The following is a 13,421-nucleotide window of genomic DNA, read 5'->3' as shown; positions in this document are numbered from 1 at the left end:
AATGGCATAATATATTGCATAGGATTACCAAGAAAAATTATAGCCATAAGCTAAGTTGAATCATTTTAATACTTAGGATTCTCACTAGTTTTGTCTTCAGTTTGTGTCGGTTTTGCTTCTCTTGGCTTTTCTCTTGTATTCGAGGAAAGGGCTATCTCTTACAACTGCACGTGACTACACGCTTCAGGTTCTTCGTCACTTGACTCAACCACGAAGGATTCTGGTGCTTTAGGAATTGGTAGCCCCTCTCCATGAGGAACTGGACGTATTGCCGATGGAATATTTGGATAGTGCACAGATAACTTTTTCTTCTTATTTAGCCCTTTTACAATTGGAGGCACCATACAAAAGCAACAATTACTAACATGATCTGTTGGCTCTCTCCAAATCATTGGCACAGCGAAAGGCAATAGATGCCTTTTTTCCATTCAACCATTGCTCCAGTGCCGTCCCACAAGAATTGGAGCATATATGTGGTGCCCAGCTCTTGTCCTGGTCTCCTATCCTGCAGCCAAAATACAAGTTGTAGGCTTTCTTAATCATTCCTGTTATCCTCCTTTTTTGTGAGATAAAAGTTATTTCACCGCAGATATAGCAGAAATTATCTGCTTTATTCACACAAGTTCGAGGCATTACTGAGTAGCCTATATAAGCATAAAACGAAATGTAAAGACGCTGTCGAACTACAATCAGCTACAGATACTGCAGCTTTTATGCAGTGAAGTGATGCAATTAAAGGCTAATATTGCATCATCTCAGTATACATGCAATTTTCTATTGGTCACCAGTATCAATTGCGCAATATGCAGCTGAAGTTGCATCATAATTTTGAATGGCTTACGTCATTAGATGGGTGAATATATCATGGAAACTAGAGCCAATCAACATTTTTTAGGGTCATTTTCGTTTTCAGCACCCCAAAATTATGTAAGATTAGCTAATTTTATGCCCAAAACTTTTTACCTGTTGAACAGTGTAATTTCTTTGTGAGTGGGCAAACATTCAAAATCAGCAGGGGATCAAATACTTATTTCCTTCACTGTATATACATACACACACACTTTGAAAGTGGCAGGGGTGCAATGATTCTAACCCTTAAAGTAGAACTAAAGTTTAAACTTATTTTTAATTTAATTTTTTAGAGTAAGGGAGTGTAATAAACCCTGCTAGTTTTTACTATGGGGGGCGGGGATGCAAAACCAGTCACCGTGCACAAGGAAAGAGAAGCAGTGACCAGACTGTATTGCAGGAAACCCCTACAAAGAGGCCCAGTTCAAGTATTGTTTCATGCTGGATTACTGGACAGATGTGGAAGAACAGCTCCAAGATTCAAGTAAGAATATGGAATTTAGATATTACTTAGATAATATTAGTTTTGCATGGAAAGAATAAAATGGAATTGGCCTGAAGAGTAAAAACAAGAAAGAAAATACTTACCTTCGCACAGAATGCTGCTCCATGTTGCCTTCTGTGAAGATGTCTAGAAGCCTTGAAACTTGGCCATTTGAAAGGGGAGGTTCACTGTTCAGATATAACATTCTTTCCATCTATTACATCTTATTTATCCACCCCCTCACAACTTTTAATAAAATGGATTTCAGGTCTATCTTAAGACTAGTTTGCAGATTGTGTCCTATTAGTGGCCTTCTATGAGTGGTCTAACCTTTTTGCCTGAGCAGGCTGATTACACTTCTTACAGAAGACAAGGTAACAACATATGCATATAGAACCTCATGTGCAGCCTCTGTGTTAACAAGCCACATTAAAAAAACAAACAAAAACAACAAAACTTTGTTTAGAATAAAATATGAATCCAATAGGAAATTAACCTGCTACATTTTACCTGTGGCAGCAGACCACTACTTTTTTGGCTTGTTCATGCCTTTCCTTAGCAATCAGAGCACCAAAGACAAGAAATCCTGTCATCCTCTGTGCTAATATCCCACACTCTGCTCAGACAGTAAAGGAGATGGCCACTCTTGACTTCCTCTTCTTTCATGCTGCCAATTTTTGTCCACTCCTAGGCTCACATGAGAATTAAGGAGACTTCCGTTGAAATGCACACATTCAGGACTGGGAAGAAGGCCTGCAGCTTTGGAAGTCAGTAAAGAGAAAATTTAATGAATATTAATTAGTTCATGGAATGGCCATGGTTTGGTAGCAATGCCAAATGGTACAGGAATAAGCTATACACTACACGTACATCTTTGGCATAGGTTAAGATTCAAAAAGCTGATGCGGTTTCTTTTTTTTTTTTACAATTATATTTCTTTAAAATTTTTAGTTCTCCGGGCGAACTATCCTGGCCATGCACCGCTTGAATTTTGGCCAATTCCTGCTGAACTGGGTGAATTTTGAGCTGTGGTGGCTCTGTTGGCAGCACCTGGCTCAACAAAAGTTGATTTTTGGAGCTAGGTAGAGAAGGGTTGCCTGTTTTGTGTATTTAGCAGCAGTGGGTCCCACAGGCTGCTGACTACAAAAGCCAACAGGGGTGAATCCTTCATCTACACTGTTAAGAGTGGATGATGGAATCAATTGTTTTCTCTCGTTTAGCCTTTGCAGCTGAATGAGAGGTATAGAAAAGTGGCTAGCTTACCAAAGTGAAGTACTGCTGATATTAACATTTTAGCGTATAATCCTCTGGTGTTCATGATATGTTAGGCTAGGTTCACACCTATGCACTTTGCAATTGATCCATTTCTGCAGTGCATTTTGCGTTTTTTGCACATGCATTTTTGCCACGTTTTGTGGTTTATTCTACATTTTTTATTGTTGATAGGCAGATTAATACACAAAACGCACCAAAAACACGGCAAAAACGCACTACATGCTTTTCCATTGACGTCTATAGAACCAAAAATGCAATGTTTTGTGTTTAAAAAAGTCACTGACCCTTTCCAAAAAACGCATCGGGTGAAAATGCTGAGATGTAAATTCAGACATAACTTAGCTGTTGGATACCTATTCAGTAAGGAAGAGAGTGTTAAAAATTATATGAGAGGGTGAAAGGAAGAAAAAAAAAGACAGATGAAGGAATGGGACTTCGTGAGAATGGTAGAAAAGGTAGGAAAGAACTAGCATGGCTGAACATGGATCATACATGTGGACCCAGGTACTACAGAGAAAGCAAATGTAAATGTGGGTGCACATTTCAAATCCAGGGTTTCAATGTTTTAAATTTTTTTTTTTAATCTTTAATACTTTGTTTCTTCTTTATTACAAAATCAACTATTAGCTGTTTAACTGACAGGAAATCTATAACACATTTTCCAACATTTGACATTAAGCCTTTCCATGTCACAACAAATGAGTATTCCTGTATTCCTGACCATAACCAATTGTTTTTATTCATTCCCATATGTGAAAAGAAACCAAGCATGAGCACTAGAGTTCTCTGTAGATCAAAATTTGCTGAGCATACAGATATGTTTAGACAGATCTGGTTAAAGCTTATTTTCATCTAACTAGTTCAGCACACAGTACATGGGTACTATGTAGTCCATGGCTGCAGCAGCAGCTGTGATTTGTTTTATGCATTGTGCAGTCAGCTCAGGCCTATTCTGTAAAAGTAATATCTTGGTGGTCAGAGTTGCTTGATCACTTTCACTGTGTTTGGGAGTGCAGTCCCCTTCCCCCTTCTAACATTCCAACCCCAAACTCTCCTCCACGGAACCCTGTAACACAACAGATAATGTCCTCAATCTCCCCTGTGCAGTATGAACCCTTAAGTGAGCACTTGCGGTTTTACAGCTGTGAGAATCCCACCTAGAAAACTGGATAAAGAGCAGATTCAGCACTCTCTGTGCTTAGCCATGTGACCTCTCAAACCTGTTCTCCCACCTATAGACCAGAGTATTACATTTCTGCTATGGACCTGTTTATTCAGCAATAACTTTGTCATTGCTTAACCATTTGAAGCCCTCCTGTACAAAATCATGTATATATACACACACACATAATTTTGCACATCTGCCATAGGGGACACGTGGCGGTGGCAGCTTGCTTCTGCTATGAACACTCACAGCAGAAGCTGATCTGCGAGTGCCAGTGAACGGATGTTCGCCAGCACCCACCGCTCGCCGGGCAGGAGAAAGAAAAGACAGTTCTGACAGTTGAAGTGAAAGATTGTGTGTCCCTGCAAAGCTTGGAACACGATCCTTCACTTCCCCTAGTAACAGCACCACCTAATGTACACGAAGCACATAGCTAGACACACATTTAACCCTTTGACACCCTATATGCTATCCCCTTCCCAACCGGTGTCATTAGTAGATCAAATATTTAGCACTGTATTAGTGTCACTGGTTCCCACATAGTGTTAGTGTAAAAATGTCCACCGCAATAACGCAGTCCTGCTAGAAGTCACTGATTGCCACCATTACTAGTATAAATAAATAAAAACAATTCCATTATATTATTTCCAATATAAGTGCAGTGCAACCCAATAGTATCCCTACTTCTCAGACAGTGCATATAACATCTGCATAAAAATATATTGCATATATACACAAAATAATAAAGTAAAGTCCAAAAATAAAGAAGAAATCCAAAGAAACCCCCATGGATTATTTGGTGAGATGGATAACTTGTGAATGTATATACACTACACTATGATGCCAAAAGTATTGGGAAACCCCTCCAAATTATTGTATTCAGGTGTTCCAATCACCTCCATGGCGACAGCTGTATAAAATCAAACACACAGGCATGCAGACTGCTTCTACAAACATTTGTGAAAGAGTGGGTCGCTCTCAGGAGCTCAATGAATTCAAGTGTGGTACTTCAGCACAACAAATAATTCCTCAAATTCCTGTGTATACCAGTGCTGCTGACACTTTTTCACACACAAAAGATATGTCATATAATAGTGCAGCGCATATATCTCTATAACCTCATATATGAATTAAAGCATCCAGACCATTTGATTATGCAACAACGGTGAATACAGGTGTGGGTGTGCTGCTGTTAGATCTCCAACGGCATCTTTCGAAAATCTAACAGCAGCACACCCACACCTCAGTTCTGGTACCATACAGTTTAACGGACGCATTTCTGTTTACATATGCGGAGGATTTGTGGGATAAAGAGGAGCCGGTACTGTTTGCAGCAGAGTGAGGAGGAAAGTGGAGTCATCTATGCAGTATACCTACCAGGATTAAAAGGGAAAGACCGTATTTGACCTATGCAATTTGGGTCATAAAAGGAGGTGAGAGTATATATGTATGTCTCTGGTGAAGGAGCACCTATAGGAATATATGTGGATATAAGCAATAAAGAGCACCTGTTTGTGAACAAACTATAAAGGCATGGATCAAGCACACATTATGGACTTTTATGCGCGGCACTATTATATGACATATCTTTTGTGTGGTACCATGATAGGCAGCCATCTGAGCAGTATGTTCTTCTGTGAAATTTCCTTGCTGCTAAATATACCACAGTCAACTGTTAGTGGTATTATAACAAAGTGGAAGCAGCTAGGAACAACAGCAACTCATCCATGAAGTGGCAGGCCACGTAAAATGACAAGAGTGGGGTCACAGCATGTTGAAAGTCACAGTGCACAGAAGTCGCCAACTGACTGTAGAGTATTGACTCTACAGTCAGTTGGCGACTTCTGTGCACTGTGAGTTTCAACATGCTGTGACCCCACTCTTGTCGTGGCCTACCACTTCATGGATGAGTTGCTGTTTGGAGCTAAAAACCTCCAAACTTCATGTGGCCTTCAGTTTAGCACAACAGTGCGTAGAGTGCTTCATGGAATGGGTTTCCATGGCTGAGCAGCTGCATCCAAGCCTTACATCACCAAGTACAATGCAAAGCATCAGATGCAATGGTGGAAAAGCACACTGCCGGACTAGAGCAGTGGAAACATGTTCTCTGGAGTGACAAATCAAGCTTCTGTCTGGCAATCCGATAGACATGTCTGGGTTTAGTTGTTGCCATGAGAACAGTACTTGCCTGACTGCATTGTGCCAAGTGTAAAGTTAGGTGGAGGGGGGATTATGGTGTGGGGTTGTGTCATGGTCCCCCCTCCCCTGCTCCCTCTCTTCTCCCCCCCTTCGGATCTCTGCACATTCCCTTCCCCATTGCATGCCCCTGCGCCCGCACGTAGCCCACATAAAGTGGTGTGCTGGGCGCCAGGGAGCTGCCTCCTGCTGGGAGTCCCCACACCTATGCTCGGCTGAGCGCCGAGGAGTCTGCCGACCCACTGTGCATGCATGTGGATTCTTCACATGCAGACTGCCTGGATGTTGCCGCGTGCCCCCCTCCCCTTGTCTTGGAGGGCACAGGACAGCTCTGATGTTTCCGTGCTCTGCACCCGCTGGAGACAAAGGCTACGCTCCCTTTCTGTGGCCGGATTGAGGGGCGGGGCTTGTTGCCACAGCTACCCGACACCAGGGTGGCCATTACCTGGCAACCTGGGAGCATCCTGCTCTGAAGATAAAAGACCGGAGCAGGACCTGGGCAGGGGTATCTTCCCCTGCTCGCAACCCATTGTCTGCCAGTCTGCCTTCTGCTGTGTGCCCCCGGACTAACCCATTGCCTGCCAGAGCCTGCCTTGTGCTGTGTGCCCCCTGAACCCATTGCCTGCCAGTCTGCCTTCTGCTGTGTACCCCCTGGACTTAACCATTGTCCTGCACTACCTAGCGCTCATATACCTTTTGTCATTGTTTTAACCCATTGCCTGCCAGAGCCTTCCTTCTGCTGTGTGCCACTGGACTTAAACCAAAAATATGTAGCAGAATCAGGGTGGATTTGATTTAAATCAAACTGATTTAAATCACGATTTAAATCACTAGTCAGTAAGGCTTGATTTAAATCATAGTTTTCTACTAATTCTTGCTGGTATAAGTTTAATATGCAAGTAGATGAAGATTTTTAGAATAACAACTTTTCATATTAGTTTTTTTTATCCCCAGTTTAATAGGTTAATCATTCATATTTGGACAACTTTTCTGTTGTACTTAGGAAGGAGAAAAATAATCATTACTTTAATAATACCAATTTAAATAGATTTATTCAACTGAAACAATAACATTACAACATATGTTATTTGCTTAAACAAACATCCATGTTTGTTAACTAATTTGGCTAAACAAAATATATATATTTTAAGAAACTTAGACTGTCAGCCCCTTCCTTCTCACACTTAGTTTCACTTCTTGTGCAGATCTATTCCACTCCAAACAATCAGAAAAATATTGTTTCTATTCTATTCACTGAACTTCTTGAAACTTAGCACTGAATGGGTTGATTCTGTATTCATAGGTTTGTAGAAGTTAGGATTAAGGTCTTTTTCTTAACTCTGTTCATGTTATAACATTTTTGCTGTGAAGAAGAGGCATGTGATCTCCGCTGAGTCGAATTCAGTTTTGAGAACTGCAAAAGTAAACCAAGCATCTGTGATAATATCTTGTAGGCAGAGAAACTGCCCAATAATCTTACAAAAACCTCTGGAAGAGCATGACATTGTGAATGGATTAATGGAATTTATTTACCAAAAAAATTAAACATATACAGCCTTATTCTACATAATTAAAAAAACTAATCTTTATTTTATGATGGAATAACCTTTGGATGGTAATATATTTTCCTCAAAAAGCATTTTATTTAAAAAAATCAGATTTAAATCAGATTTAAATTGAAAAAATCCGATTTAAATAAAAAAAATCCGATTTAAATAAAAATAATTTTTTTAAAAAAATCATTGATTTTTATCCACCCTGAGCTGAATACATTTTGGCCTAAATTTTGAAGAATGTTTTGGTTTTTTTTTTTATATTGGGTATGTTTTATAGTAGAAAATAAATATTGTTTTTTTCAAAATTGTCAGTCTTTTTGTTTATAAAAAACCTTTTTGTTTATAAAAAAAAGTAAAAACCACAGAGGTGATCAAACACCACCAAAAGAAAGGTCTATTTGCGGGGAAAAAAGGATATAAAATTTATGTACAGTGTTGCCTGTGCAATTGTCAGTTAAAGTAAGGCAACGCCATATATAAAAAAAATGGTCTGGTCAGGAAGAGGGCAAGTGGTTAGTGAAACAAGGTTTTACAAATATTGTTTTTATTTTTTCCAGGACAAACAAGGCTCTCTTTTTATGATATTGGCTTGCAACAATGATTTTTTTTTAGCAAGCCTTAAACAGTAAAACACAGAAAAGCAAAGCAAAAAGCACTTTATATACTTGTTATTGCACATACAAAGTGTGAATTTTATTCTGTAATTTGTATCTTTAAATAACACTAATTTTATGGTTCTGGTACAAAAGCATTGTATAGTCATTTTCAAATTAAAGTTAATTTTTATTTTTTCAATTTTTGAACTTTTTTAAATGGAAAATTTGTAAATGTATGTTAAATATGTAAAAATATTAACAAACTAACCAAAAACCTTTAAATATTATAAGTTAATAAACAGAAAATGAAAAAAATCAGCAGGAAAATAATTGTTGAAGGGAGGAGAATAGGGTGTTAATTAGGGCTAATTAAAGTAAACTAAGGGTTAACAAGATGAATATTTTATTAACCACTTGCCTATGAATAATAACTTTCAAATGAATAATCTTTATACACATATTTAGGCCAAAATGTACTCTGCTATGTCTTTGGAGAAAATAATCCAAAATAACCCAAATCAGTGTTTATTATTTAGTTGGTAGAAAAGTTATAGAGTCCACAAACTATGATAAATATCTAAAAATTGATAAATCCTGATGTACTGATGGCTGGTTATTTTCTTGAGGCCCAAAAACACCAGGACAGTACAAATACCCCCAAAATTACCACTTTTTTGGAAAGTAGACAGTGTGAGGCATTTAATAAGAGGTATGGTGAGTTTTATTTTATTTTAATTTTTTGTCATAATTTTGTGGGAAAAAAATGAAAAGATTTCTACTTTTTTGTTTTTAATATACTGTCACTAGTGCAGTACAACTTCATCATATAGCTGGCATGGCAGTGATCAGGGACACTGACTGGCGACAGTATGTTAAAAAAAAATGTAAATTACTTTAATACTTTATTTTTTCCTCTACTCCTGTGACCAGAGCAATACAATATTGCCATAGTAACATTGTACTACTCTGGACAAGTGCTCAGGATTTTTTTTTTTCCTTACTTGTTATGATTGCTTATACCAACAAATTACATTGGTATAAGCCAGGGCCAGTTTACAGTCTTTCAAACTTTAGGAGGGCTGGACTGTGGCCAGTGGGAGTAGAAAATGCCCCAGCATCAGTGGGACTCCACAATGTCTCAAACTTGGTGGTCAGTAGGTTTTTCAAAATTAGACAGCGCATGTGGTCAGGAGGAGTAATAGTGCCCCATCATTGGTGTCAGTGGGAGGAATAGTGTCCCATCATTGGTGTCAGAAGGAAGGACGATGCTTCATTGTTGGTGTCAGTGGGAGGAACAGTGCCCCATCATTGGAGTCAGTGATTGGAATAGTGCCTCATGGGGCAGACAAAAGCAAGCAAAGGGCCACATCCGGTCCTCGGGCCGCAGTTTGGAGACCACTGGTATAAGCAAGCATTTTTACTGAATGAAACTGATTCATTCAGTAGTTGTTTGTTGTGATCAGCAATAGCTGATCACATGCTACAGATTGGCTGTGGTTAGCCCAGTCTGTACATGTGATCAATCACAGCTTGCAGCACAGTTGTAAGCAATGAATGGCATGTAAGGAAGTTTACATTGTCATGGTTTACAAAGGTCATGTGATTTGCTGAGATTGGTCACAGAGATCACATGACAATGGCAGTAGGCTGGTGTAGTGATCTGTCATTAGCCATGTCCTGTGGACACAGCCAGTGACAGATCGCGCCAGAGCCTGCAGCCTGTGGGGCATGTGAGAGACGCAATCCTGGGAGGACGTCATATGGTTCCCACTTGGCCGTCATTGTACAATAGGCTTGACGGGAAGGAGTTAAAGTTTATCTTCTTGGTTTTTTTTTTTAGCTTGTCAGGTTGCTTTAACTGATATCCTTTACAGATCAAAGTTCATTCCTTTGAACGAATGAACGGAAAGATACAAAAGAAACATTGTTACATTGTATTTTTTTTCTATAAACCAGTCTAAGCAAGTGTTATTTATACACACCATTTCAGACTGCTGAAGGTGCCAAAACCTCTGAGTATACAATGATCCCGACTTTGCTGAATCAAAGCCGACAATTACTGTATACTTGGGGAGGTCCCAGAATCAGGACAGAGAAATGTGCTACACATGCCCTGTGTATTTCAACATTTAGTCAACTTTAGTCAGAGACACACAGTTTGTTTATCAACAAATGCCCCTTATCTGCATAGGCAGTACTTTGGTGAAGGTGAACCATCCCTTTAAGGATAATTCTAAACTGATGAGCTGTACAGGCAATAAGAGAATCAACTTAAATGTTCGAGATTTCACAGATGCACACAGTTTTGGGATTTGACACATATGGTATTTATTTACTTGACACAACCTCAAGTTTTATTTTGTACAAAAAAAAATTTTAATTATTGTATTTTCCTGAAAATATAGACTGTAATCTAGACAGATATTCTATGATAATAATGCAAACAATTGCTCTAGATTGGAAGAGTTTAAAACAACATCAGATCAAATTATCTTAGCCCTGCATAAACACTTACCTGAGTCTCGATCCAGCGCTGATGCAGCTCTTCTCTCCTCTTCCTGTATTCACTGGAGGCTCTGGTGGTAGCAGGAGCCATTGCCTCCTGCTGCCAAGAGAGAGTGGGGGACAGGGAAAAACGGCACTGTGTGCAAGCCTGCATGTGTGCCCCCATAGCACACAACTTCCTATGGAGGCACATTCAGAAGGAAAAGGATCAGACAGTGCCGACAGGTGACCCTAGAAGTGCAGGTAAGGGACGGATCTGTGCAATATCCTTACACAAAGTAGGCAAGCATAACATTTTTTATTTTGTGGATAAAAACCTGGGCCTTTAATAAATATCACTTTACCAGTCACTAACAAGTAGTTTTGTTTTGATCTCGGATTTACGTGTCAAGTATAGAATATTTTATTCGAATACCATCTTTGCACTGCATTTCAGCAACAGTCTAAATAAATTTAAAACAAGGTTATGCATAGCTACATGCAATGACAAGATAGAGCACTGAAGTTTAATTGAAGGTTAACCAGCCTTTGCATATACACTAAATTGCCAAAAGTACTGGGACACCCCTCCAAATCATTGGATTCAGGTGTTCCAATCACCTCCATGACCACAGGTGTATAAAATCAAGCACCTAGGCATGCAGACTGCTTCTACAAACATTTGTGAAAGAATGGGTCGCTCACTGAATTCAAGCGTGGTACCGTGATAGGTTGCCACCTGTGCAGTAAGTCCATCCATGAAATTTCCTGGCTACTAAATATTCTACGGTCAACTGTTCGTCATATTATAACAAATTGGAAGCAACTGGGAACAACAGCAACTCAGCCACCAAGTGGTAGGCCATGTAAAATGATAAAGCGGGGTCAGTGCATGCTGAAGCGCACAGTACGAAAAAATCACCAACTCTCTGCAGAATCAATAGCTAAAGACCTCCAGACTTCGTGTGGCCTTCAGATTAGCACAACAGTGCATAGACAGCTTCATGAAATGGGTTTCCATGGCCAAGCAGCTGCATCCAAGCCTTACATCACCAATTGCAATGCAAAGCAACGAATGCAGTGGTGTAAAACCACGCCACCACTGTACTCTAGAGTAGTGGAGATGTGTTCTCTGGAGTGACATATCAAGCTCATCTGTCTGGCAATCTAATGGATGTGTCTGGGTTTGGCAGTTGCCAGGAGAACAGTACTTGCCTGACTGCATTGTGCCAAGTATAAAGTTTGGTGGAGAGGTGATTATGGTGTGGGATTGCTTTCCAGGGGCTGGGCCTGGCCCCTTAGTTCCAGTGAAGGGAATTCTTCAGGCGTCAACATACCAAGACATTTTGGACAATTTCATGCTTCCAACTTTGTGGGAACTGTTTGAGGATGGCCCCTTCCTGTTCCAATGCACAAGTGCGCAAAGCAAGGTCCATAAAGACATGGCTGAGCAAGTTTGGGATGGAAGAAATTGATTAGCCTGAAGAGAGTCCTGACCTCAACCTGATAGAACACCTTTGGGATGAATTATGAGTGGAGACTGCGAGCCAGGCCTTCTCGGCTGACATCATTGCCTGACCTCACAAATGTGCTTCTGGAAGAATGGTCAAACATTCGCATAGGCACACTTCTAAACCTTGTGGACAGCATTCCCAGAAGAGTTGAAGCTGCTAGAGCTGGAAAGGGTGGGACAACGCAATATTGAACTCTACTGACTGAGACTGGGATGCCATTAAAGTTCATGTGCGTGTAAAGGCAGGCATCCCAATACTTTTGGCAATATAGTGTATGTTCACCTATTTATATGAATTTCAAGAATTTTAAATTATGTATAGTCATCAAAGTCTATTTGTAAAGAAACATTAGGCTTACCACAGTGAACATAGTAAAGAGTTAACATTGCTGTCAGGTTTTGATTTTTGTCTGTGACCCCATTTAGGTGATTTTTCCTCAAGTGCTGTCTCTTTAATTTACTTAAGCAAAAAACAAAAACAGGAGAAGCAGTTTCACCAGAACAGGAAAGTACAGATAGCAATAACAATATTGTTAAAAGATCATTCCTGTCTCCACAGGAAGTGAGAGTAAATCTCCCTAAACAGCAATAAGAAACTGACGGAGGTCCTAACCCTTGTCCATTCAATCCCAAACAAAAAAGATTGGCTGGAGCAGAAATGTAATTTGATATTAAAGCCCAAATTAAACTAGAACCTGTGTCATTTCTTTTTCCTGTCCCTCACTTCCTGTGTGGTCAACCAGAGACTAGAAGTAAATAGACATGTCTCCAATGAGAACACAGTTATATAAAGCTGGCAGTTGTTGTAATACTTACTGGCTATTAAAAACATTCTATCTGAAGCTCTTTTATTACACACAGGGGTCTGTACAGCATGCAAGACCTATTTGTTTATGTTTTTGGAGCTGGGTGCAGATAGCCTATGTTATTGAATGGAGATGCAGCAACTGTATGGACCCACCAACATCGGAGTTTGACAGACATGCAGGTACGGGCAGGAGGGCCAGAGCTACACACTGTCCCTACATGCCTGTCAAACTCATAGGTTGCCTGCATGCAGCTCCAAAACAAAAACATGGCTCTCGTGAGTTGTACAGGCCTTGAGGCCAGTGTGAATGAGCCCTAAATTGTATCTATTCATCCTAGCAGTCAGATATTATGCTGGCCATGCACGTTAGAATAAACAATGATCAGTTAAAAAAAGGTAATATTTTATCTAATTATTTGGTTGAAATTAACTGTCTTCTGCTAGGGCTAGTTATTCATTTAAAAAAAATAAATTGTTTTAAGCACATTACCCGCT

At 39.7% G+C, this 13,421-nt stretch overlaps 1 protein-coding gene across 1 annotated transcript in view; it reads right to left on the bottom strand.

Annotated features, from left to right (window-relative positions):
• KCNC4 (potassium voltage-gated channel subfamily C member 4) overlaps positions 1 to 13,421 on the bottom strand; it is a 236,089-nt gene that overhangs the window by 152,733 nt on the left and 69,935 nt on the right. The window lies entirely within an intron of this gene.

Source organism: Staurois parvus, unplaced genomic scaffold, assembly GCF_062004578.1.
Source record: "Staurois parvus isolate SC_StPar_1 unplaced genomic scaffold, SC_StPar_1.0 ptg000961l, whole genome shotgun sequence".
NCBI classification, from domain to species: domain Eukaryota; kingdom Metazoa; phylum Chordata; class Amphibia; order Anura; family Ranidae; genus Staurois; species Staurois parvus.
The sequence above is the reverse complement of the archived record's forward strand: the minus strand, read 5'-3'. Positions and strand labels throughout refer to the sequence as shown.